We start from the raw sequence: 26,105 nt of genomic DNA on the forward strand, positions 1-26,105 counted from the left end.
AATCACGAGAATGTCCGAGGAATACCTCAAACACCTCAGGAGAGACCATTGTAAGTTGCGGAAACTTACGGAACTTCAACGGGACTCCCGACTTGAAAACGAAGCCAAAAAATGCACTTTTTTTCACACTTAATCCTGAAAATAGGCCATCGAGGGCCAAAATTGTGTAACAGTCACGAGAAGGCCCGGGGAACACCTCACACCTCGAGAGCAACCAATGTAAGTTGTGGGAACTCACCGAACTAGCATGGGGCTCCCGGTTTGAAAACTATGTCGGAAAAGTCACTTTTTTCACACTTAAGCTTAAAAATAGGACATCAGGAGCCAAAATCGTGTAACAGTCACGGGAAGGCCCAGGAAACGCATCAAACACCTCAGGAAGGACCAATAGAAGTTGTGGAAACTTACGGAACTAGCAAGGGACTTCCGGTTTGAAATCTAAGTCAAAAAAATGCACTTTTTTTCACACTTAGGCTTGAAAATAGACCATCAGTGGCCAAATTCGTGTAACAGTCACGAGAAGGCCCAAGCAACACCTCAAACACCTCGGGGGGGACCAATGCAGGTTGTGAAAATTTACGGAACTTGCACGGGACTCCTCGTTTCAAAACTAAGTCAAAAATTGCACTTTTTTCACACTTAATCTTGAAAATAGGCCATCAGGGGCCAAAATTGTGTAACAGTCACGAGAACCCTAGCGAAACCCCTCAAACACCTCAAGAGGGACAAATATAAGTGGTAGAAATTTACAGAACTAGCACGGGAGTCCCGGTTTGAAAACTAAGTGGAAAAAGACACTTTTTTCAAACTTAAGTTCGAAAATAGGCCATCAGGGGGCCAAAATCGCGTAACGGTCACGAGAAGGCGTGGGAACACGTCAAACACCTTGGTAGGGACCAATGTAAGTTGTGCAAACTTACGGAACTGGCATAGGACTCCCGGTTTGAAAACTAAGCCAAAAATGCACTTTTTTCACACTTAAGGTTAAAAATAAGCCATCGGGGGCCAAAATCGTGTAGCATTCAGTAGAACACCCGGGGAACGCCTTGGGAGGGATCAATGTATGTTATTGAAACTTACAGAACTAGCATGTGACTGCCGGTTTGAAAACTAAGCCGAAAAAGGCACGTTTCTCACACTTAAGCTTGAAAATTGGCCATCAGGGGGCCAAAATCGTGTAATAGTCACGAGAAGGCCCATGGAACACATCAAACAACTTGGGAGGGACCAATGTAAGTTGTGGAAACTTACGGAACTAGCACGGGACTTCCGGTTTGAAAACTAATTTGAAAAAGACATTTTTCTCACACTTAAGCTACAAAATAAGCCATCGGGGACCAAAATCGTGTAACAGTCACGAGTAGGCCCGTGGAACACCTCAAACACCTCGGGAGGGACCGATGTAAGTTGAGAAAACTTACGGAACTAGTACGGGACTCCTGGTTTGAAAACTATATCAAAAAATGCACTTTTTTTCACATTTAAGCTTGTAAATAGGCCATCGGGGGCCAAAATCGGGTAACTATCACGAGAAGGCCCGGGGAACACCGCAAACACCTCGGGATGGACTAATGCAAGTTGTGAAAGCTTACGGAACTTGCACGGGACTCCTGGTTTGAAAATTAAGTCAAAAAATGCACTGTTTCCCACTTAATCATGAAAATAGGCCATTGGGCGCCAAAGTTGTGTAACAGTCACGAGAAAGCCCAGAGAATACCTTGAACACCTCCAGGGGGACCAATGTAAGTTGTGGAAACTTACAGAACTAGCACAGGACTACCGGTTTGAAACTAAGTCGAAAAAGGCACTTTTTTCACACTTAAGCTTGAAAATAGGCCATCGGGGGCCAAAATCGTGTAACAGTCACGAGATGGCCCGGGGAACACATCAAACACCTTAGGACGGACCAATGTAAGTTGTGGAAATTTACGGAACTAGCACGACACTTCCGGTTTGAAAACTAAGTCGAAAAAGCCACTTTTTTCACACTTAAGCTTGAAAATAGGCCATCGGGGGCCAAAATCGTATAACAGGCGCGAGACTTTCCGGGGAACACCTCAAACACCTCTAGAGGGACCAATGTAAGTTGTGGAAAGTTACAGAACAAGCATGGGACTCCCAGTTTGAAAACTAAGTCAAAAAATGCATGTTTTTCACTTAAAGCTTGAAAATAGGCCATCGGGGGCCAAATTTTTGTAACAACCACGAGAAGGCCCGGGGAACACCTCAGACGCCTCGAGAGGGACTGATGTAAGTTTTGAAAACTTACAGAACAGGCGCAGGACTCCCGATTTGAAAACTGAGTCGAAAAAGACACTTTTTTTCACACTTAACGTTGAAAATAGGTCATCGGGGAACGAAATCGATTAACAGTCAGGAGAAGTCTCGGGGAACACCTCAAACACCTCGGGAGGGACCAATGTAAGTTGTGGAAATTTATGAAACTGCCACGGGACTCCCCGATTTGAAAACTAAACCAAAACAAGCACTTTTTTTACACTTAAGGTTGAAAATAGGCCATCGATGGCCAAAATCGATTAACAGTCACGAGAAGGCTCGGGGAACACCTCAAACACCTCGGGAGGGACCAATATAAGTTTTGGAAACTTACGGAATTACCCCGGAACTTCCGATTTGAAAACTAAGTCCAAAAAGCCACTTTTCTCCACTTTTCTCGCATTTAAGCTTGAAAATTGGCCATCAGGGGCCAACATCATGTAACAGTCATGAGAAGGCACAGGAAACACATCAAACACCTCGGAAGGGACCAATGTAAGTTGTGGAAACTTACGAAACTAGCACGGGACTCCCGGTTTCAAAACTAAGTCAAAAGATGCATTTTTTTCACACTTAAGGTTGAAAATAGGCCATCGGGAGCCAAAATCGTGTAACAGTCTCGAGTAGGTGTGGGGAACACCTCAAATACCTCAAGAGGGACCAATGTAAGTTGTGGAAACTTACAGAAGTAGCACGGGACTTCCGGTTTGAAAACTAAGACAAAAAAGACACCTTTTTCACATTTAAGCTTGAAAATAGTCCATTAGGGGCCACAATCGTGTAACAGTCACGAGAAGGCCCAGGGAATACCTCGAACACCTTGGGAAGGACCAATGTAAGTTGTGGAAACTTATAGAACTGGCACGAGATTCCGGTTTGAAAACTAAGTCAAAAAATGTAATTTTTTCACACTTAAGGTTGAAAATAGGCCATCGGAGGCTAAAATCGTGTAACAGTCATGAGAAGGCCCGGGGAACACCTCAAAGGAACTAGCACGGGACTCCCGATTTGAAAAATAAGTCCAAAAAGGCAATTTTCTCAAACTTAATTGTGAAAATAGGCCATCGCGGGCCAAAATCGTGTAACAATCACGACAAGGCCCAAGGAACACATCAAACAACTCGGGAGGCACCAATGTAAGTTGTGGAAACTTATGGAACTAGCACGAGACTTCCGGTTTGAAAACTAAGTCGAGGAAGACACTTTTTTCATACTTAAGCTTGAAAATAGGCCATCGGGTGCCAAAATCGTGTAACAGTCACGAGAAGGCCCAATGAACGCCTGAACACCTTGGGAGGGACCAATGTAAGTTGTAAAAACTTACAGAACTAGCACGGGACTTCCGGTTTGAAAACAATGTATCAATCACGAGAATGTCCGAGGAATACCTCAAACACCTCAGGAGAGACCATTGTAAGTTGCGGAAACTTACGGAACTTCAACGGGACTCCCGACTTGAAAACGAAGCCAAAAAATGCACTTTTTTTCACACTTAATCCTGAAAATAGGCCATCGAGGGCCAAAATTGTGTAACAGTCACGAGAAGGCCCGGGGAACACCTCACACCTCGAGAGCAACCAATGTAAGTTGTGGGAACTCACCGAACTAGCATGGGGCTCCCGGTTTGAAAACTATGTCGGAAAAGTCACTTTTTTCACACTTAAGCTTAAAAATAGGACATCAGGAGCCAAAATCGTGTAACAGTCACGGGAAGGCCCAGGAAACGCATCAAACACCTCAGGAAGGACCAATAGAAGTTGTGGAAACTTACGGAACTAGCAAGGGACTTCCGGTTTGAAATCTAAGTCAAAAAAATGCACTTTTTTTCACACTTAGGCTTGAAAATAGACCATCAGTGGCCAAATTCGTGTAACAGTCACGAGAAGGCCCAAGCAACACCTCAAACACCTCGGGGGGGACCAATGCAGGTTGTGAAAATTTACGGAACTTGCACGGGACTCCTCGTTTCAAAACTAAGTCAAAAATTGCACTTTTTTCACACTTAATCTTGAAAATAGGCCATCAAGGGCCAAAATTGTGTAACAGTCACGAGAACCCTAGCGAAACCCCTCAAACACCTCAAGAGGGACAAATATAAGTGGTAGAAATTTACAGAACTAGCACGGGAGTCCCGGTTTGAAAACTAAGTGGAAAAAGACACTTTTTTCAAACTTAAGTTCGAAAATAGGCCATCAGGGGGCCAAAATCGCGTAACGGTCACGAGAAGGCGTGGGAACACGTCAAACACCTTGGTAGGGACCAATGTAAGTTGTGCAAACTTACGGAACTGGCATAGGACTCCCGGTTTGAAAACTAAGTCAAAAATGCACTTTTTTCACACTTAAGGTTAAAAATAAGCCATCGGGGGCCAAAATCGTGTAGCATTCAGTAGAACACCCGGGGAACGCCTTGGGAGGGATCAATGTATGTTATTGAAACTTACAGAACTAGCATGTGACTGCCGGTTTGAAAACTAAGCCGAAAAAGGCACGTTTCTCACACTTAAGCTTGAAAATTGGCCATCAGGGGGCCAAAATCGTGTAATAGTCACGAGAAGGCCCATGGAACACATCAAACAACTTGGGAGGGACCAATGTAAGTTGTGGAAACTTACGGAACTAGCACGGGACTTCCGGTTTGAAAACTAATTTGAAAAAGACATTTTTCTCACACTTAAGCTACAAAATAAGCCATCGGGGACCAAAATCGTGTAACAGTCACGAGTAGGCCCGTGGAACACCTCAAACACCTCGGGAGGGACCGATGTAAGTTGAGAAAACTTACGGAACTAGTACGGGACTCCTGGTTTGAAAACTATATCAAAAAATGCACTTTTTTTCACATTTAAGCTTGTAAATAGGCCATCGGGGGCCAAAATCGGGTAACTATCACGAGAAGGCCCGGGGAACACCGCAAACACCTCGGGATGGACTAATGCAAGTTGTGAAAGCTTACGGAACTTGCACGGGACTCCTGGTTTGAAAATTAAGTCAAAAAATGCACTGTTTCCCACTTAATCATGAAAATAGGCCATTGGGCGCCAAAGTTGTGTAACAGTCACGAGAAAGCCCAGAGAATACCTTGAACACCTCCAGGGGGACCAATGTAAGTTGTGGAAACTTACAGAACTAGCACAGGACTACCGGTTTGAAACTAAGTCGAAAAAGGCACTTTTTTCACACTTAAGCTTGAAAATAGGCCATCGGGGGCCAAAATCGTGTAACAGTCACGAGATGGCCCGGGGAACACATCAAACACCTTAGGACGGACCAATGTAAGTTGTGGAAATTTACGGAACTAGCACGACACTTCCGGTTTGAAAACTAAGTCGAAAAAGCCACTTTTTTCACACTTAAGCTTGAAAATAGGCCATCGGGGGCCAAAATCGTATAACAGGCGCGAGACTTTCCGGGGAACACCTCAAACACCTCTAGAGGGACCAATGTAAGTTGTGGAAAGTTACAGAACAAGCATGGGACTCCCAGTTTGAAAACTAAGTCAAAAAATGCATGTTTTTCACTTAAAGCTTGAAAATAGGCCATCGGGGGCCAAATTTTTGTAACAGCCACGAGAAGGCCCGGGGAACACCTCAGACGCCTCGAGAGGGACTGATGTAAGTTTTGAAAACTTACAGAACAGGCGCAGGACTCCCGATTTGAAAACTGAGTCGAAAAAGACACTTTTTTTCACACTTAACGTTGAAAATAGGTCATCGGGGAACGAAATCGATTAACAGTCAGGAGAAGTCTCGGGGAACACCTCAAACACCTCGGGAGGGACCAATGTAAGTTGTGGAAATTTATGAAACTGCCACGGGACTCCCCGATTTGAAAACTAAACCAAAACAAGCACTTTTTTTACACTTAAGGTTGAAAATAGGCCATCGATGGCCAAAATCGATTAACAGTCACGAGAAGGCTCGGGGAACACCTCAAACACCTCGGGAGGGACCAATATAAGTTTTGGAAACTTACGGAATTACCCCGGAACTTCCGATTTGAAAACTAAGTCCAAAAAGCCACTTTTCTCCACTTTTCTCGCATTTAAGCTTGAAAATTGGCCATCAGGGGCCAACATCATGTAACAGTCATGAGAAGGCACAGGAAACACATCAAACACCTCGGAAGGGACCAATGTAAGTTGTGGAAACTTACGAAACTAGCACGGGACTCCCGGTTTCAAAACTAAGTCAAAAGATGCATTTTTTTCACACTTAAGGTTGAAAATAGGCCATCGGGAGCCAAAATCGTGTAACAGTCTCGAGTAGGTGTGGGGAACACCTCAAATACCTCAAGAGGGACCAATGTAAGCTGTGGAAACTTACAGAAGTAGCACGGGACTCCCGGTTTGAAAACTAAGACAAAAAAGACACATTTTTCACACTTAAGCTTGAAAATAGTCCATTAGGGGCCACAATCGTGTAACAGTCACGAGAAGGCTCAGGGAATACCTCGAACACCTTGGGAAGGACCAATGTAAGTTGTGGAAACTTATAGAACTGGCACGAGATTCCGGTTTGAAAACTAAGTCAAAAAATGTAATTTTTTCACACTTAAGGTTGAAAATAGGCCATCGGAGGCTAAAATCGTGTAACAGTCATGAGAAGGCCCGGGGAACACCTCAAAGGAACTAGCACGGGACTCCCGATTTGAAAAATAAGTCCAAAAAGGCAATTTTCTCAAACTTAATTGTGAAAATAGGCCATCGCGGGCCAAAATCGTGTAACAATCACGACAAGGCCCAAGGAACACATCAAACAACTCGGGAGGCACCAATGTAAGTTGTGGAAACTTATGGAACTAGCACGAGACTTCCGGTTTGAAAACTAAGTCGAGGAAGACACTTTTTTCATACTTAAGCTTGAAAATAGGCCATCGGGTGCCAAAATCGTGTAACAGTCACGAGAAGGCCCAATGAACGCCTTGAACACCTTGGGAGGGACCAATGTAAGTTGTAAAAACTTACAGAACTAGCACGGGACTTCCGGTTTGAAAACAATGTATCAATCACGAGAATGTCCGAGGAATACCTCAAACACCTCAGGAGAGACCATTGTAAGTTGCGGAAACTTACGGAACTTCAACGGGACTCCCGACTTGAAAACGAAGCCAAAAAATGCACTTTTTTTCACACTTAATCCTGAAAATAGGCCATCGAGGGCCAAAATTGTGTAACAGTCACGAGAAGGCCCGGGGAACACCTCACACCTCGAGAGCAACCAATGTAAGTTGTGGGAACTCACCGAACTAGCATGGGGCTCCCGGTTTGAAAACTATGTCGGAAAAGTCACTTTTTTCACACTTAAGCTTAAAAATAGGACATCAGGAGCCAAAATCGTGTAACAGTCACGGGAAGGCCCAGGAAACGCATCAAACACCTCAGGAAGGACCAATAGAAGTTGTGGAAACTTACGGAACTAGCAAGGGACTTCCGGTTTGAAATCTAAGTCAAAAAAATGCACTTTTTTTCACACTTAGGCTTGAAAATAGACCATCAGTGGCCAAATTCGTGTAACAGTCACGAGAAGGCCCAAGCAACACCTCAAACACCTCGGGGGGGACCAATGCAGGTTGTGAAAATTTACGGAACTTGCACGGGACTCCTCGTTTCAAAACTAAGTCAAAAATTGCACTTTTTTCACACTTAATCTTGAAAATAGGCCATCAGGGGCCAAAATTGTGTAACAGTCACGAGAACCCTAGCGAAACCCCTCAAACACCTCAAGAGGGACAAATATAAGTGGTAGAAATTTACAGAACTAGCACGGGAGTCCCGGTTTGAAAACTAAGTGGAAAAAGACACTTTTTTCAAACTTAAGTTCGAAAATAGGCCATCAGGGGGCCAAAATCGCGTAACGGTCACGAGAAGGCGTGGGAACACGTCAAACACCTTGGTAGGGACCAATGTAAGTTGTGCAAACTTACGGAACTGGCATAGGACTCCCGGTTTGAAAACTAAGCCAAAAATGCACTTTTTTCACACTTAAGGTTAAAAATAAGCCATCGGGGGCCAAAATCGTGTAGCATTCAGTAGAACACCCGGGGAACGCCTTGGGAGGGATCAATGTATGTTATTGAAACTTACAGAACTAGCATGTGACTGCCGGTTTGAAAACTAAGCCGAAAAAGGCACGTTTCTCACACTTAAGCTTGAAAATTGGCCATCGGGGGGCCAAAATCGTGTAATAGTCACGAGAAGGCCCATGGAACACATCAAACAACTTGGGAGGGACCAATGTAAGTTGTGGAAACTTACGGAACTAGCACGGGACTTCCGGTTTGAAAACTAATTTGAAAAAGACATTTTTCTCACACTTAAGCTACAAAATAAGCCATCGGGGACCAAAATCGTGTAACAGTCACGAGTAGGCCCGTGGAACACCTCAAACACCTCGGGAGGGACCGATGTAAGTTGAGAAAACTTACGGAACTAGTACGGGACTCCTGGTTTGAAAACTATATCAAAAAATGCACTTTTTTTCACATTTAAGCTTGTAAATAGGCCATCGGGGGCCAAAATCGGGTAACTATCACGAGAAGGCCCGGGGAACACCGCAAACACCTCGGGATGGACTAATGCAAGTTGTGAAAGCTTACGGAACTTGCACGGGACTCCTGGTTTGAAAATTAAGTCAAAAAATGCACTGTTTCCCACTTAATCATGAAAATAGGCCATTGGGCGCCAAAGTTGTGTAACAGTCACGAGAAAGCCCAGAGAATACCTTGAACACCTCCAGGGGGACCAATGTAAGTTGTGGAAACTTACAGAACTAGCACAGGACTACCGGTTTGAAACTAAGTCGAAAAAGGCACTTTTTTCACACTTAAGCTTGAAAATAGGCCATCGGGGGCCAAAATCGTGTAACAGTCACGAGATGGCCCGGGGAACACATCAAACACCTTAGGACGGACCAATGTAAGTTGTGGAAATTTACGGAACTAGCACGACACTTCCGGTTTGAAAACTAAGTCGAAAAAGCCACTTTTTTCACACTTAAGCTTGAAAATAGGCCATCGGGGGCCAAAATCGTATAACAGGCGCGAGACTTTCCGGGGAACACCTCAAACACCTCTAGAGGGACCAATGTAAGTTGTGGAAAGTTACAGAACAAGCATGGGACTCCCAGTTTGAAAACTAAGTCAAAAAATGCATGTTTTTCACTTAAAGCTTGAAAATAGGCCATCGGGGGCCAAATTTTTGTAACAGCCACGAGAAGGCCCGGGGAACACCTCAGACGCCTCGAGAGGGACTGATGTAAGTTTTGAAAACTTACAGAACAGGCGCAGGACTCCCGATTTGAAAACTGAGTCGAAAAAGACACTTTTTTTCACACTTAACGTTGAAAATAGGTCATCGGGGAACGAAATCGATTAACAGTCAGGAGAAGTCTCGGGGAACACCTCAAACACCTCGGGAGGGACCAATGTAAGTTGTGGAAATTTATGAAACTGCCACGGGACTCCCCGATTTGAAAACTAAACCAAAACAAGCACTTTTTTTACACTTAAGGTTGAAAATAGGCCATCGATGGCCAAAATCGATTAACAGTCACGAGAAGGCTCGGGGAACACCTCAAACACCTCGGGAGGGACCAATATAAGTTTTGGAAACTTACGGAATTACCCCGGAACTTCCGATTTGAAAACTAAGTCCAAAAAGCCACTTTTCTCCACTTTTCTCGCATTTAAGCTTGAAAATTGGCCATCAGGGGCCAACATCATGTAACAGTCATGAGAAGGCACAGGAAACACATCAAACACCTCGGAAGGGACCAATGTAAGTTGTGGAAACTTACGAAACTAGCACGGGACTCCCGGTTTCAAAACTAAGTCAAAAGATGCATTTTTTTCACACTTAAGGTTGAAAATAGGCCATCGGGAGCCAAAATCGTGTAACAGTCTCGAGTAGGTGTGGGGAACACCTCAAATACCTCAAGAGGGACCAATGTAAGCTGTGGAAACTTACAGAAGTAGCACGGGACTCCCGGTTTGAAAACTAAGACAAAAAAGACACATTTTTCACACTTAAGCTTGAAAATAGTCCATTAGGGGCCACAATCGTGTAACAGTCACGAGAAGGCTCAGGGAATACCTCGAACACCTTGGGAAGGACCAATGTAAGTTGTGGAAACTTATAGAACTGGCACGAGATTCCGGTTTGAAAACTAAGTCAAAAAATGTAATTTTTTCACACTTAAGGTTGAAAATAGGCCATCGGAGGCTAAAATCGTGTAACAGTCATGAGAAGGCCCGGGGAACACCTCAAAGGAACTAGCACGGGACTCCCGATTTGAAAAATAAGTCCAAAAAGGCAATTTTCTCAAACTTAATTGTGAAAATAGGCCATCGCGGGCCAAAATCGTGTAACAATCACGACAAGGCCCAAGGAACACATCAAACAACTCGGGAGGCACCAATGTAAGTTGTGGAAACTTATGGAACTAGCACGAGACTTCCGGTTTGAAAACTAAGTCGAGGAAGACACTTTTTTCATACTTAAGCTTGAAAATAGGCCATCGGGTGCCAAAATCGTGTAACAGTCACGAGAAGGCCCAATGAACGCCTTGAACACCTTGGGAGGGACCAATGTAAGTTGTAAAAACTTACAGAACTAGCACGGGACTTCCGGTTTGAAAACAATGTATCAATCACGAGAATGTCCGAGGAATACCTCAAACACCTCAGGAGAGACCATTGTAAGTTGCGGAAACTTACGGAACTTCAACGGGACTCCCGACTTGAAAACGAAGCCAAAAAATGCACTTTTTTTCACACTTAATCCTGAAAATAGGCCATCGAGGGCCAAAATTGTGTAACAGTCACGAGAAGGCCCGGGGAACACCTCACACCTCGAGAGCAACCAATGTAAGTTGTGGGAACTCACCGAACTAGCATGGGGCTCCCGGTTTGAAAACTATGTCGGAAAAGTCACTTTTTTCACACTTAAGCTTAAAAATAGGACATCAGGAGCCAAAATCGTGTAACAGTCACGGGAAGGCCCAGGAAACGCATCAAACACCTCAGGAAGGACCAATAGAAGTTGTGGAAACTTACGGAACTAGCAAGGGACTTCCGGTTTGAAATCTAAGTCAAAAAAATGCACTTTTTTTCACACTTAGGCTTGAAAATAGACCATCAGTGGCCAAATTCGTGTAACAGTCACGAGAAGGCCCAAGCAACACCTCAAACACCTCGGGGGGGACCAATGCAGGTTGTGAAAATTTACGGAACTTGCACGGGACTCCTCGTTTCAAAACTAAGTCAAAAATTGCACTTTTTTCACACTTAATCTTGAAAATAGGCCATCAGGGGCCAAAATTGTGTAACAGTCACGAGAACCCTAGCGAAACCCCTCAAACACCTCAAGAGGGACAAATATAAGTGGTAGAAATTTACAGAACTAGCACGGGAGTCCCGGTTTGAAAACTAAGTGGAAAAAGACACTTTTTTCAAACTTAAGTTCGAAAATAGGCCATCAGGGGGCCAAAATCGCGTAACGGTCACGAGAAGGCGTGGGAACACGTCAAACACCTTGGTAGGGACCAATGTAAGTTGTGCAAACTTACGGAACTGGCATAGGACTCCCGGTTTGAAAACTAAGCCAAAAATGCACTTTTTTCACACTTAAGGTTAAAAATAAGCCATCGGGGGCCAAAATCGTGTAGCATTCAGTAGAACACCCGGGGAACGCCTTGGGAGGGATCAATGTATGTTATTGAAACTTACAGAACTAGCATGTGACTGCCGGTTTGAAAACTAAGCCGAAAAAGGCACGTTTCTCACACTTAAGCTTGAAAATTGGCCATCAGGGGGCCAAAATCGTGTAATAGTCACGAGAAGGCCCATGGAACACATCAAACAACTTGGGAGGGACCAATGTAAGTTGTGGAAACTTACGGAACTAGCACGGGACTTCCGGTTTGAAAACTAATTTGAAAAAGACATTTTTCTCACACTTAAGCTACAAAATAAGCCATCGGGGACCAAAATCGTGTAACAGTCACGAGTAGGCCCGTGGAACACCTCAAACACCTCGGGAGGGACCGATGTAAGTTGAGAAAACTTACGGAACTAGTACGGGACTCCTGGTTTGAAAACTATATCAAAAAATGCACTTTTTTTCACATTTAAGCTTGTAAATAGGCCATCGGGGGCCAAAATCGGGTAACTATCACGAGAAGGCCCGGGGAACACCGCAAACACCTCGGGATGGACTAATGCAAGTTGTGAAAGCTTACGGAACTTGCACGGGACTCCTGGTTTGAAAATTAAGTCAAAAAATGCACTGTTTCCCACTTAATCATGAAAATAGGCCATTGGGCGCCAAAGTTGTGTAACAGTCACGAGAAAGCCCAGAGAATACCTTGAACACCTCCAGGGGGACCAATGTAAGTTGTGGAAACTTACAGAACTAGCACAGGACTACCGGTTTGAAACTAAGTCGAAAAAGGCACTTTTTTCACACTTAAGCTTGAAAATAGGCCATCGGGGGCCAAAATCGTGTAACAGTCACGAGATGGCCCGGGGAACACATCAAACACCTTAGGACGGACCAATGTAAGTTGTGGAAATTTACGGAACTAGCACGACACTTCCGGTTTGAAAACTAAGTCGAAAAAGCCACTTTTTTCACACTTAAGCTTGAAAATAGGCCATCGGGGGCCAAAATCGTATAACAGGCGCGAGACTTTCCGGGGAACACCTCAAACACCTCTAGAGGGACCAATGTAAGTTGTGGAAAGTTACAGAACAAGCATGGGACTCCCAGTTTGAAAACTAAGTCAAAAAATGCATGTTTTTCACTTAAAGCTTGAAAATAGGCCATCGGGGGCCAAATTTTTGTAACAGCCACGAGAAGGCCCGGGGAACACCTCAGACGCCTCGAGAGGGACTGATGTAAGTTTTGAAAACTTACAGAACAGGCGCAGGACTCCCGATTTGAAAACTGAGTCGAAAAAGACACTTTTTTTCACACTTAACGTTGAAAATAGGTCATCGGGGAACGAAATCGATTAACAGTCAGGAGAAGTCCCGGGGAACACCTCAAACACCTCGGGAGGGACCAATGTAAGTTGTGGAAATTTATGAAACTGCCACGGGACTCCCCGATTTGAAAACTAAACCAAAACAAGCACTTTTTTTACACTTAAGGTTGAAAATAGGCCATCGATGGCCAAAATCGATTAACAGTCACGAGAAGGCTCGGGGAACACCTCAAACACCTCGGGAGGGACCAATATAAGTTTTGGAAACTTACGGAATTACCCCGGAACTTCCGATTTGAAAACTAAGTCCAAAAAGCCACTTTTCTCCACTTTTCTCGCATTTAAGCTTGAAAATTGGCCATCAGGGGCCAACATCATGTAACAGTCATGAGAAGGCACAGGAAACACATCAAACACCTCGGAAGGGACCAATGTAAGTTGTGGAAACTTACGAAACTAGCACGGGACTCCCGGTTTCAAAACTAAGTCAAAAGATGCATTTTTTTCACACTTAAGGTTGAAAATAGGCCATCGGGAGCCAAAATCGTGTAACAGTCTCGAGTAGGTGTGGGGAACACCTCAAATACCTCAAGAGGGACCAATGTAAGCTGTGGAAACTTACAGAAGTAGCACGGGACTCCCGGTTTGAAAACTAAGACAAAAAAGACACATTTTTCACACTTAAGCTTGAAAATAGTCCATTAGGGGCCACAATCGTGTAACAGTCACGAGAAGGCTCAGGGAATACCTCGAACACCTTGGGAAGGACCAATGTAAGTTGTGGAAACTTATAGAACTGGCACGAGATTCCGGTTTGAAAACTAAGTCAAAAAATGTAATTTTTTCACACTTAAGGTTGAAAATAGGCCATCGGAGGCTAAAATCGTGTAACAGTCATGAGAAGGCCCGGGGAACACCTCAAAGGAACTAGCACGGGACTCCCGATTTGAAAAATAAGTCCAAAAAGGCAATTTTCTCAAACTTAATTGTGAAAATAGGCCATCGCGGGCCAAAATCGTGTAACAATCACGACAAGGCCCAAGGAACACATCAAACAACTCGGGAGGCACCAATGTAAGTTGTGGAAACTTATGGAACTAGCACGAGACTTCCGGTTTGAAAACTAAGTCGAGGAAGACACTTTTTTCATACTTAAGCTTGAAAATAGGCCATCGGGTGCCAAAATCGTGTAACAGTCACGAGAAGGCCCAATGAACGCCTGAACACCTTGGGAGGGACCAATGTAAGTTGTAAAAACTTACAGAACTAGCACGGGACTTCCGGTTTGAAAACAATGTATCAATCACGAGAATGTCCGAGGAATACCTCAAACACCTCAGGAGAGACCATTGTAAGTTGCGGAAACTTACGGAACTTCAACGGGACTCCCGACTTGAAAACGAAGCCAAAAAATGCACTTTTTTTCACACTTAATCCTGAAAATAGGCCATCGAGGGCCAAAATTGTGTAACAGTCACGAGAAGGCCCGGGGAACACCTCACACCTCGAGAGCAACCAATGTAAGTTGTGGGAACTCACCGAACTAGCATGGGGCTCCCGGTTTGAAAACTATGTCGGAAAAGTCACTTTTTTCACACTTAAGCTTAAAAATAGGACATCAGGAGCCAAAATCGTGTAACAGTCACGGGAAGGCCCAGGAAACGCATCAAACACCTCAGGAAGGACCAATAGAAGTTGTGGAAACTTACGGAACTAGCAAGGGACTTCCGGTTTGAAATCTAAGTCAAAAAAATGCACTTTTTTTCACACTTAGGCTTGAAAATAGACCATCAGTGGCCAAATTCGTGTAACAGTCACGAGAAGGCCCAAGCAACACCTCAAACACCTCGGGGGGGACCAATGCAGGTTGTGAAAATTTACGGAACTTGCACGGGACTCCTCGTTTCAAAACTAAGTCAAAAATTGCACTTTTTTCACACTTAATCTTGAAAATAGGCCATCAGGGGCCAAAATTGTGTAACAGTCACGAGAACCCTAGCGAAACCCCTCAAACACCTCAAGAGGGACAAATATAAGTGGTAGAAATTTACAGAACTAGCACGGGAGTCCCGGTTTGAAAACTAAGTGGAAAAAGACACTTTTTTCAAACTTAAGTTCGAAAATAGGCCATCAGGGGGCCAAAATCGCGTAACGGTCACGAGAAGGCGTGGGAACACGTCAAACACCTTGGTAGGGACCAATGTAAGTTGTGCAAACTTACGGAACTGGCATAGGACTCCCGGTTTGAAAACTAAGCCAAAAATGCACTTTTTTCACACTTAAGGTTAAAAATAAGCCATCGGGGGCCAAAATCGTGTAGCATTCAGTAGAACACCCGGGGAACGCCTTGGGAGGGATCAATGTATGTTATTGAAACTTACAGAACTAGCATGTGACTGCCGGTTTGAAAACTAAGCCGAAAAAGGCACGTTTCTCACACTTAAGCTTGAAAATTGGCCATCAGGGGGCCAAAATCGTGTAATAGTCACGAGAAGGCCCATGGAACACATCAAACAACTTGGGAGGGACCAATGTAAGTTGTGGAAACTTACGGAACTAGCACGGGACTTCCGGTTTGAAAACTAATTTGAAAAAGACATTTTTCTCACACTTAAGCTACAAAATAAGCCATCGGGGACCAAAATCGTGTAACAGTCACGAGTAGGCCCGTGGAACACCTCAAACACCTCGGGAGGGACCGATGTAAGTTGAGAAAACTTACGGAACTAGTACGGGACTCCTGGTTTGAAAACTATATCAAAAAATGCACTTTTTTTCACATTTAAGCTTGTAAATAGGCCATCGGGGGCCAAAATCGGGTAACTATCACGAGAAGGCCCGGGGAACACCGCAAACACCTCGGGATGGACTAATGCAAGTTGTGAAAGCTTACGGAACTTGCACGGGACTCCTGGTTTGAAAATTAAGTCAAAAAATGCACTGTTTCCCACTTAATCATGAAAATAGGCCATTGGGCGCCAAAGTTGTGTAACAGTCACGAGAAAGCCCAGAGAATACCTTGAACACCTCCAGGGGGACCAATGTAAGTTGTGGAAACTTACAGAACTAGCACAGGACTACCGGTTTGAAACTAAGTCGAAAAAGGCACTTTTTTCACACTTAAGCTTGAAAATAGGCCATCGGGGGCCAAAATCGTGTAACAGTCACGAGATGGCCCGGGGAACACATCAAACACCTTAGGACGGACCAATGTAAGTTGTGGAAATTTACGGAACTAGCACGACACTTCCGGTTTGAAAACTAAGTCGAAAAAGCCACTTTTTTCACACTTAAGCTTGAAAATAGGCCATCGGGGGCCAAAATCGTATAACAGGCGCGAGACTTTCCGGGGAACACCTCAAACACCTCTAGAGGGACCAATGTAAGTTGTGGAAAGTTACAGAACAAGCATGGGACTCCCAGTTTGAAAACTAAGTCAAAAAATGCATGTTTTTCACTTAAAGCTTGAAAATAGGCCATCGGGGGCCAAATTTTTGTAACAGCCACGAGAAGGCCCGGGGAACACCTCAGACGCCTCGAGAGGGACTGATGTAAGTTTTGAAAACTTACAGAACAGGCGCAGGACTCCCGATTTGAAAACTGAGTCGAAAAAGACACTTTTTTTCACACTTAACGTTGAAAATAGGTCATCGGGGAACGAAATCGATTAACAGTCAGGAGAAGTCCCGGGGAACACCTCAAACACCTCGGGAGGGACCAATGTAAGTTGTGGAAATTTATGAAACTGCCACGGGACTCCCCGATTTGAAAACTAAACCAAAACAAGCACTTTTTTTACACTTAAGGTTGAAAATAGGCCATCGATGGCCAAAATCGATTAACAGTCACGAGAAGGCTCGGGGAACACCTCAAACACCTCGGGAGGGACCAATATAAGTTTTGGAAACTTACGGAATTACCCCGGAACTTCCGATTTGAAAACTAAGTCCAAAAAGCCACTTTTCTCCACTTTTCTCGCATTTAAGCTTGAAAATTGGCCATCAGGGGCCAACATCATGTAACAGTCATGAGAAGGCACAGGAAACACATCAAACACCTCGGAAGGGACCAATGTAAGTTGTGGAAACTTACGAAACTAGCACGGGACTCCCGGTTTCAAAACTAAGTCAAAAGATGCATTTTTTTCACACTTAAGGTTGAAAATAGGCCATCGGGAGCCAAAATCGTGTAACAGTCTCGAGTAGGTGTGGGGAACACCTCAAATACCTCAAGAGGGACCAATGTAAGTTGTGGAAACTTACAGAAGTAGCACGGGACTCCCGGTTTGAAAACTAAGACAAAAAAGACACATTTTTCACACTTAAGCTTGAAAATAGTCCATTAGGGGCCACAATCGTGTAACAGTCACGAGAAGGCTCAGGGAATACCTCGAACACCTTGGGAAGGACCAATGTAAGTTGTGGAAACTTATAGAACTGGCACGAGATTCCGGTTTGAAAACTAAGTCAAAAAATGTAATTTTTTCACACTTAAGGTTGAAAATAGGCCATCGGAGGCTAAAATCGTGTAACAGTCATGAGAAGGCCCGGGGAACACCTCAAAGGAACTAGCACGGGACTCCCGATTTGAAAAATAAGTCCAAAAAGGCAATTTTCTCAAACTTAATTGTGAAAATAGGCCATCGCGGGCCAAAATCGTGTAACAATCACGACAAGGCCCAAGGAACACATCAAACAACTCGGGAGGCACCAATGTAAGTTGTGGAAACTTATGGAACTAGCACGAGACTTCCGGTTTGAAAACTAAGTCGAGGAAGACACTTTTTTCATACTTAAGCTTGAAAATAGGCCATCGGGTGCCAAAATCGTGTAACAGTCACGAGAAGGCCCAATGAACGCCTTGAACACCTTGGGAGGGACCAATGTAAGTTGTAAAAACTTACAGAACTAGCACGGGACTTCCGGTTTGAAAACAATGTATCAATCACGAGAATGTCCGAGGAATACCTCAAACACCTCAGGAGAGACCATTGTAAGTTGCGGAAACTTACGGAACTTCAACGGGACTCCCGACTTGAAAACGAAGCCAAAAAATGCACTTTTTTTCACACTTAATCCTGAAAATAGGCCATCGAGGGCCAAAATTGTGTAACAGTCACGAGAAGGCCCGGGGAACACCTCACACCTCGAGAGCAACCAATGTAAGTTGTGGGAACTCACCGAACTAGCATGGGGCTCCCGGTTTGAAAACTATGTCGGAAAAGTCACTTTTTTCACACTTAAGCTTAAAAATAGGACATCAGGAGCCAAAATCGTGTAACAGTCACGGGAAGGCCCAGGAAACGCATCAAACACCTCAGGAAGGACCAATAGAAGTTGTGGAAACTTACGGAACTAGCAAGGGACTTCCGGTTTGAAATCTAAGTCAAAAAAATGCACTTTTTTTCACACTTAGGCTTGAAAATAGACCATCAGTGGCCAAATTCGTGTAACAGTCACGAGAAGGCCCAAGCAACACCTCAAACACCTCGGGGGGGACCAATGCAGGTTGTGAAAATTTACGGAACTTGCACGGGACTCCTCGTTTCAAAACTAAGTCAAAAATTGCACTTTTTTCACACTTAATCTTGAAAATAGGCCATCAGGGGCCAAAATTGTGTAACAGTCACGAGAACCCTAGCGAAACCCCTCAAACACCTCAAGAGGGACAAATATAAGTGGTAGAAATTTACAGAACTAGCACGGGAGTCCCGGTTTGAAAACTAAGTGGAAAAAGACACTTTTTTCAAACTTAAGTTCGAAAATAGGCCATCAGGGGGCCAAAATCGCGTAACGGTCACGAGAAGGTGTGGGGAACACGTCAAACACCTCGGTAGGGACCAATGCAAGTTGTGCAAACTTACGGAACTGGCACAGGACTCCCGGTTTGAAAACTAAGTCAAAAATGCACTTTTTTCACACTTAAGGTTAAAAATAAGCCATCGGGGGCCAAAATCGTGTAGCATTCAGTAGAACACCCGGGGAACGCCTTGGGAGGGATCAATGTATGTTATTGAAACTTACAGAACTAGCACGTGACTGCCGGTTTGAAAACTAAGCCGAAAAAGGCACGTTTCTCACACTTAAGCTTGAAAATTGGCCATCAGGGGGCCAAAATCGTGTAATAGTCACGAGAAGGCCCATGGAACACATCAAACAACTCGGGAGGGACCAATGTAAGTTGTGGAAACTTACGGAACTAGCACGGGACTTCCGGTTTGAAAACTAATTTGAAAAAGACATTTTTCTCACACTTAAGCTACAAAATAGGCCATCGGGGACCAAAATCGTGTAACAGTCACGAGTAGGCCCGTGGAACACCTCAAACACCTCGGGAGGGACCGATGTAAGTTGAGAAAACTTACGGAACTAGTACGGGACTCCTGGTTTGAAAACTATATCAAAAAATGCATTTTTTTTCACATTTAAGCTTGTAAATAGGCCATCGAGGGCCAAAATCGGGTAACTATCACGAGAAGGCCCGGGGAACACCGCAAACACCTCCTGAGGAAGGATATTTTGGATCTTACCCAATTCATTAAGGAAGAGTTGCCTGTAAGGTATTTGGGAGTTCCTTTGATCACCACTAGATTGCGAGCTAGTGACTGTAGGAGTTTAGACACTAGAATTACTAAAATGTTGAAATCTTGGACCAACAAGGTCTTGTCTTATGCTGGGAGGGCCCAGCTTATCAAGACAATCTTATTCTCTATGCAAGTTTACTGGTCCTCTCTTTTTATCCTTCCAAAAAAAGTGATTAAAGAGATTGAATCATTATGTAGAGCTTTTCTTTGGATTGGTTTGGATCTTAAACAAACTGCGCCTAAAGTGGCTTGGGATAAAATTAGTGCTCCTGTTAATGAATGGGGCCTTGGTTTTAAAAATATGGAGGTGTGGAATAAGGCTGTTGTGTCTAAACATGTTTGGTTCTTAATCTCTAGTGGAGAGCAGTCTGCGTGGTGCCAATGGGTTAAATCCTACCTCTTAAAAGAAAACTGCTTTTGGGGTATCAAAACCCCAAGTAATCCTTCCTGGGTTTGGAGGAAGTTACTATCATTGAGAGAAAGGATCTATCCCCTTGTTAAATGGGTGGTTGGTCCTGGTAGTAAGGTTTTCCTTTGGCATGATAATTGGCATCCTTTTGGTTCCCTGTGAGAGAAATATGGTGCTAGATTTGTGTATGATACTGGTCTCCTGAGCCAATCCAAGGTTGACTTTGTGATTTCTGTTACTGGTTGGCATTGGCCTAATGCTTCCTCTTGGGAAGTGCAGGAAATTGTGGGGCACTCTCCTCCTATCATGGTGCCAACCATTGGTAGTAGGGATGAGGTAATTTGGCTGCCAAATAAGAGTGGGTTGTTTACTATTGGGTCTGTTTGGAATCTTTGGAGAAAGAAGTGGCCTAAGGTATCTTGGGCTGATCTTTTGTGGGGTCCTTACAACATCCCTAAAGCTAGCTTTGTTGTTTGGATGGCTATCTTAGGGAGACTGAATACTGGGGACAGACTTGCCACCTTTGGCATTAATGGGGTCTCCAATTGTCAATTTTGTACCCATAATGGGGAAGATCACCAACATCTATTCTTTCAATGTCCATTTGCCTTGCGAGTGTGGACTGCTATCTAAGACAAATGCCAAGTAAATTGGCAGAATATTCCATGGAGTGACCTACCTCAGGTAGTGGCTGCTGACTGTAAAGGAAAATCCTTAGCTACCATCATTAGACGATTGAGCTTTGTAGCTCAGTTTACCATATGTGGCTAGAAAGAAATAATAGAATATTTTCCCATGAAAAGAAACCTGAAGAAGTGGTGGTCAAAGGCATTGTGTCTCTTGTCAGATACAGACTTTTGGCTATCTCCAACATCAAGAACTCAAACTGAGGAATGGTTCCTCCAAGAGTGGAGGCTTCCTGCCTCTATCCTTAAATGAGTGTTGTGTTGTGGGTTGAGTTGTTGGTGAGCCAGTATAAGAGGGCCTAGTGATGTGAGCCATATAGTGAGGTTTTTAAATCTAATCATTATATTTGTTTGGTTCTAATGTGTGTTGTTGCAGATTTGCAGGCCATTCCAGTGGAGTAAAGAGTATAGCAATAGGAGGGTTGAGTGCAGTGAGTTTATAAATCCTGTGAGGAGTGTTGTAAGGTGTGGGTTGAGTGAAATAGCCCTATAATATTTTCTAATACTGCTGCAGGTACATATGCTGGTACAATTTTTAGGGATATCCATTGTTGAGGGTTGAGTGATTGAGTGTATAATTTGTTGGTTAATTAGGGTTTCTTCTCTAACTTGCTGTTAATTGTTGAGTGTCCTTTATTTGTGGGTTGAGTGACCAAGGAATTTACATAAGTGAGAATTGTTGCGGGTTTTCTTTATTTTCATATTCTTATTCGTGATTATATATAGCTTCATCGCTGTTTACTAATCTGAATTGGATCAGGGTAATCAAGGTTCTTACACTTGCTTTGGTTGTTAGGTTTTATTAATCGATGGAGGTAGTGTTTGCTGCGTTGTTTGCTGTGTAGTTTGCAGTATCCGGTTTGAAGACTCTCATGGTTGAGGCTGCATAGGTGCGCCAAACCTAGTGGAATCTAGTTGGAAATTCGTTGTTCTTATTATGATAGTTGGCTCTTTTGTTTATGTTTTGATTTACACAGTTTTGAATGGTATAGCTCTTTTATTATGGTAATTGTCCTATCCCTGCGGGCTATGTAGGGTAAAGCTCTTTTTTTTGTTCTCTTTTCTTTCTCTTTTGTTGGAACCGTTTGGCATTTTGGACATGTTGACTTTGCTAGGTTTCTTCTTGCCTTTGCTACAAAGTTGGTTCTCCCCTGTTCATCACCCCTTTATCTGTTGGGCCGATGCTTTTGTTAATAGTTTATAGTTCTTTGTTCTACTTCTTTTTTGTTTTGCTTGTCACTATTTGTTTGTATAGTTGGCTAGATCCTGGGGCATGCCCCTTGTATTCCTGTATTTTCTTCTGTTTTATTTTATGACTTATTCACCCAAAAAAAAAAAAAAAAAAAAAATCTCTACAAAATATTTCTCTTTGTTCTTCCCTCCTATGTCACCATTGTAAAATCTAAGGATTTGGAGTGTGGATATAATATTAAGAAACTCTAATAACTTCTTAATGAAAAATGTTTCAGACCACTAATTCAATACCACTAATACACCACTAATGATATGACACCATGTGGACTCCATCACTGATATGATAATTTGGCCTTTGTTTTTTATTTTTACTTTTATTTTTTTCTTCTTGCACTGCTAGCTCATTAGAGCTGACATTAATACTACTATTTTAGAGCACTGAATCAATGTTGGGTCTTAATTGACAAAGGGTTTTCCAAATGAGGCTTGTAATTCAAGTGTCCGATCTAGATCGTTTTCACATCAAGTAATATGGTTACCCGTGTTATTTTTATTCAACTATATATAGTGGGTGTTTGGAATGTTGCTATTTTAGTAAGATATTTTAATTTTTAGCTATTTTAGTAAGATATTTTAATTTTTAGCTATTTTAGTAAGCTAAAAATCTGTGTTTAAGAAGATAGATTTTTTTTGTAGTTGAATGTGATGTTTGTAAGAGAAAAAGTGAAATGATTATAAATTTTAACATTTTATTTTATTAATTATTTTAGCATATTTTGTCCTATTGTAAATTTTAACCCCAAAAAAAAGCTAAAATTCAACTTGCCAAACACCCCCATAAAGTGAACAAATTACTTGATGTCCAAACCTTCTTTTTATGCCACGTGTCCCATATTTCTTAGAGAAATATAAAATTAAATATTAAGGTGATAAAAGGCACTTGAACCTAAAATCATTGGTTTAATAAACAATACTTCTACCACTAAAGCAATAGACACTATATTTTTAATTCAAAATCAAAATGTATATTTTATAGATTTAACATGACATTTATTGGGTGACACTCACCCACTAGTGTGTATATATATATATATATATATGAAGTGTTGTTCAGGACACCGAAACAAAAATAAAAAATAAAAGAAACCTTAATGTAGAGAGAGAGAGAACAAAGACGTTCAGTGAATAATTAATTAAACAAAAAGCGTACACAATCATGAGACAAACAGGGGGATGGTTATAAGTTATTTATGCCATCTATTTCTAACTGTCGTGTTGCTGCTACTCATCCTCCTATTGCAAATATTGAGTGGGTGAGTGAACGAGCGGATGTCATAATACTTTGGACTATACCCAATGGATGATTCCCGTTGAAATGCGAAACAACCTCAACCTCATCCTCATCTTCATCTTCATCTTCATCTTCATCCTCATCAAGCAAGACTACCTCTCAACATATTCCATCGCCTTCCTCTTAACAGATTCAATCCTTTCTTCATCACCTACAGACTTTCATACTTTTTGAATAAGAACTGCATTTCCAACAAACCACACTTATTCACTCACTCATGTGACAAGGAAAGTCTCAAAAACTAAATCTTCAGCATGAGCACGAAAAAAAAAAAAAAAAAACAAAACAAAACAAAAACAAACACAACCAACCAGTTAGGTTGCACACACCTTCATCTTTTTAGGTGGAAGGCTCAAACTTGTTGCCCTCTCAAATAATGCACGAATCACATCCACATCACCAAGTCGAATTTCCTGTTTGTTAATTTTTTTTTTTAAGACAAATTTTAATGCATAAAGCAAACTATATTTTTTTATCATTCATTGTTAAAAATAAACAACAAAAATAGAAGAAAAGGATTTTTACTTGATCAAGATAAATGCTCCACAAATCTGTTCTCTTTGGGTACTCGCGAAGCATTCCCATCGCCCTCTATCAGGAACCCCACATTTGAACTCTAGAATAGCTGCTTGCGAGAGGAACTTAATGTGCTTATGCCGGGGAAGGCATACAACAGCTCATTTTACAATAGACTGAACTTCATCCTGATTTTGATTCAAAAGCCACTGAATCCGCCTTAACCAAACCTATAAAAAATAATAATTAATAAAAAACGTATGGTGAAGTCTAGTAGATTAATTTGATAGCTCCGCCACTCGAGGAAAAAACAATAACAATACTCTAGTTTATTATATCATAAAAATACCTTGCATGAATGCTTTGAATTTCTTGCTCATTTTGCTGAGAAGCTCGTCAGCCAACTTGTGTTGCTCAGTCCTTTCATACATTCCCAACAGTGCCAGATGCACCTTTTTGGGATCACAATACTGCAATGCTCTTCCAAATATTTTTGAAACAGCGTCCTGTAAAGAAAAACTAAAGTAAGAAAACTCCTAGAAGCTATTGAAATGATACTGATGGTGAGAGAGTTTTTTTGGAAACAAGGCAAAAGGATATACATGTATAGTATATATATTTTACCTCTGGAGGATATCCATATTCATTCTCTAAATTAAAATAAGCCACCCATACATTCAACTTCTCAGATTCTTCTCGGATGTTTATTGTCTTCAAAGCCCTAAAGAACACAACAGAGACATAGAGTGAGAAGCAAACTAGCACACATTATGAACATAAAAGCCAATTTGTGGATGTGCATTTATTTTATTTTTTTGATGCAACTAGCTACTGCTGACACAAAAAATGGCTCGTTGGTTCAACCACAGCATATTTGATGAAGGGAATATAAGGTAAAACCAAAAAATTTGAATGTAGAGAAAAATGAAACCAAAGAAGAAAGAAACAAAGAAAAAAAAAAAGAACAAATCAATACAATAAGACATCACGTGACCAGAAAGCTGAAATGCAATTCAGGACCCACAATAATGTCGGCCTTGTTTGGTTTGTGTTTCTCAAAAAATTTTGGGAAAAATTCTCTACAAATAAGTTTTCAAAAGTAATCAAACCAAACAAATTTTCTCAAAATTTTTTTCCAAAACTTGTTTGGTTTACAAGTTTTCCAAACAAATCTCTCTCTCATACACATTAAATCAATCACTTTTTCCAAAACTCTCTCTCAAAATAATTTTTCAAAACATCTTTTGAAAAAAAACCAAACCAAACAAATTTTCGTACTTTTTATCTCAAAACATGTTTCTCAAATACAAACCAAACAAGCCCGTCAATTCTCTGCTTCAAGTCCAAGATCACTAATCCACTTTCACATCCTGTTCAGATATTCTCGCTTTTTCTTGACAAACAAAAGCTTACACACAAGACCATGCACTCATATGTTCCATGTGGCTATTCACTCAACAAATCAGTCTCATTATTTTGAAAATTTAAGGTTTAGCATTTACTTTTCAACTCAAATTAAACAAGCCTTTGTCTCAATTATCTCAGCTCAATTTGAATATTTTCTTTCTTCATACTACCAGAGAAATGCTTATTATAACATTGATTAAAGCAGGCAGTGGATTGGATCCCATTGTTAATAACTTTTAGTATTTCCTGTTAAAAAATAAATCATAACAAGGAGAATAATAACAATAAAAAGACACATTTAGGGACAAAATGTTTTGCTTGAAGCAAGAATTTCAAATAAGATTTAAAAAATAAAATAAAAATACAAATGCAGAAAAAAAAAAAAAAACACTCCATATGTTTTTGCCAGAGCAAACTAGAAACTAATAATACAGCTAAATGATTACCTCTCAGCAATTGAGCAGGCTTTCTCAACATCAGCCAAAGAAAGCATAAATGCCATGTACTTTATCCAGACAAAGCTGCTATTTGGGGAAATTCTAACCACTTTCTCAAATTCATCAGCACTTCTTGGAATATCTTTCTCTAATAGCCTTTCTTCAGCAGCCCTAATTTCTCGTTCCCTGAGCAGAACAATTTCCATTCTTAACAGGAAAACTGAGACAGACAGCCTTTAATAAGAAAATCATGAAAATATG

At 42.0% G+C, this 26,105-nt stretch overlaps 1 protein-coding gene and 1 pseudogene across 2 annotated transcripts in view; one reads left to right on the forward strand and one right to left on the reverse strand.

Annotated features, from left to right (window-relative positions):
• LOC145792681 (uncharacterized) overlaps positions 1-22,100 on the forward strand; it is a 50,886-nt gene extending 28,786 nt beyond the window's left edge. The window contains exon 5 of the mRNA XM_082873928.1: positions 21,736-22,100. The gene's annotated coding sequence lies outside the window, so the exon portion shown is untranslated. The remainder of the gene's footprint in view (positions 1-21,735) is intronic.
• Positions 22,101-23,135: 1,035 nt separating this feature from the next.
• LOC145789341 (rRNA biogenesis protein RRP5-like) overlaps positions 23,136-26,105 on the reverse strand; it is a 78,841-nt pseudogene continuing 75,871 nt past the window's right edge. The window contains exons 30-35 of the transcript XR_014332426.1: positions 25,854-26,030; positions 24,625-24,721; positions 24,350-24,506; positions 24,010-24,230; positions 23,814-23,897; positions 23,136-23,665 (exon numbers count right to left, since the gene is read on the reverse strand). The product of XR_014332426.1 is annotated as an rRNA biogenesis protein RRP5-like (transcript). The remainder of the gene's footprint in view (positions 23,666-23,813; positions 23,898-24,009; positions 24,231-24,349; positions 24,507-24,624; positions 24,722-25,853; positions 26,031-26,105) is intronic.

This window comes from Camellia sinensis, chromosome 6, assembly GCF_055761805.1.
Source record: "Camellia sinensis isolate YWXY chromosome 6, ASM5576180v1, whole genome shotgun sequence".
Lineage (NCBI taxonomy): Eukaryota > Viridiplantae > Streptophyta > Magnoliopsida > Ericales > Theaceae > Camellia > Camellia sinensis.